Source organism: Primulina huaijiensis, unplaced genomic scaffold, assembly GCF_012295235.1.
Source record: "Primulina huaijiensis isolate GDHJ02 unplaced genomic scaffold, ASM1229523v2 scaffold206544, whole genome shotgun sequence".
NCBI lineage: Eukaryota > Viridiplantae > Streptophyta > Magnoliopsida > Lamiales > Gesneriaceae > Primulina > Primulina huaijiensis.
The window spans coordinates 1-1,776 of NW_027354508.1; the positions used below are offsets into that span (position 1 = coordinate 1).

At 37.3% G+C, this 1,776-nt stretch overlaps 1 long non-coding RNA gene across 1 annotated transcript; it reads right to left on the reverse strand.

Moving 5' to 3' along the window:
• LOC140966460 (uncharacterized) lies at nucleotides 1-1,776 on the reverse strand. Its single transcript, XR_012173364.1, has 4 exons — nucleotides 1,766-1,776; nucleotides 799-996; nucleotides 142-235; nucleotides 1-59 (listed from the first exon to the last, which is right to left on the reverse strand). It is a non-coding gene; the product is annotated as an uncharacterized lncRNA (long non-coding RNA).

Consider the following 1,776-nt stretch of genomic DNA (forward strand, 5'->3'; position numbering starts at 1 on the left):
TTTAATGGAGGCTATATGTTCTTTATCCTTCAGCAAGGATTCTAATGTAACGTGAACTCCTGAAAAAATGAAACAACATAACGTGAGTTGCTTTCAGTGGGAAAAAAACAGGGAGAGATGTAGTTAGAGAATGAAACATACGGTATCTCCAGTAGTGTTTTGGGTTCGTAGGGTCGTTTATCGTTTCCTCTACGGCTGGCCGTGTCATGTATTCTTCTTTCAATACTAGCAAATCCTGCAAAAGTTTGAAACCAATATTTGTCTGCGAAGAATTAAAGAATGCCAGATGGGCCCTAGCAGAGTCTTGATATCTATCGATTAAAAATTCCAAAATGGTTCTCGACAATGCTCAGGTGGTTTGAAAAAATATATTACATCGTTATAAGTATGTCATCTTTATCGTCAAAATCCAAGCTATAGGATCGAATGATTGATACTGTACCAAGAAAGTAACTGATGGTAAGCATGGAGTTCAAATCTTTTTAAATTGGATAAAGCCCAAAGGGCACGTTCTATGCCGTTTTAGGCGGCCATATGGTACTATAATGGGTCAATTGTTGCTATCCATCACTGCCAACTCAAAATCACTTTAATGACCAGCATGCAAATAGTAGTCAGGTAAGTGATACTTTCTAAGAAAACTTTGTTTTTCGGTTTATGAAAACATCGATTTTTAGGACATGTACCCACGAATCCACAAGGTAATGTGGCAGCATGCTTTGCAGATGTGTCGTTTGTTTCGAAATATAATATTTAGAAATGCATAAGTATAAATAAGTTACAGATTGATTGATATACCTGAAGTGGGAAAATTGACCACATTGATGGTGCTTCAACATGCTGCCTCAATATCAAACGTGCGACATCAGGAGTGCATTCATCGGGTGGTACCGAATCAGTGCCCACAAAGGTCTTGAAATATCTGAGTCGTCTTTCTTGATCTTCTTCCCACCAAGCACGCAGGGTGGAACAGTCATGACACGATGGAGCACATACCTGATACAGACTCCAAATGTTACAAATCAGGACAATGAAAGATATCGACACAAATTTGTATGGTTGTAGGTATAATATTTTACTGCCTATTTTATCCTACAAAGATCGAAATTTACAATAGTGCATCTGAGAGAACAAAATAAAGGTTAAGAAATCACAAAATTCACGCTTCCAAACTTGGCTTAAGAACCTTGAAAAAATACAAAATAGAGCGACCAAGACCAACTGCACCGTAAATAACGAATCAAACACCTGTCAACTGTCATAATGCCTAACTTGACGTGCTCGAGTAGTCCTGGGATAATTCTCTCCTCCCAAGGGCAGATTCTAAACACATTCTCACCCATTGAATGAGGAAATAAGGAATAAGCCAGAGGAATAACTGCACACAAAAATCTAAACATGCATGCTCATTAAACAAGTCGCGTAAACTAAATGGTCACCATCCCTCCCTATTAAATTTCGCTGTAAATTTTCAAGATTTAATTTCTTGCTCATAGGAGAAACTTGTGGGTCTGCCACCGGCTACCACAAAATTCCTCGTTGAATAGGAATGTATAAATACAACAAATAGCATTCACGCCAAACAATTTGTTATTGAGAACAAAGAAAATCAATTTCAAAAGGGTTTTTCCCAAAATCTAGTTGCTGACCACGCTATAGAAATTTATAACATAGCATAACAATTCAGGAAAGACTCGACTCAAAAGAATTTGCTAAACTATATCTTGTTTACGCGCAAAAAATAAATATACTGAATGGCCATTACCGTCATATAAC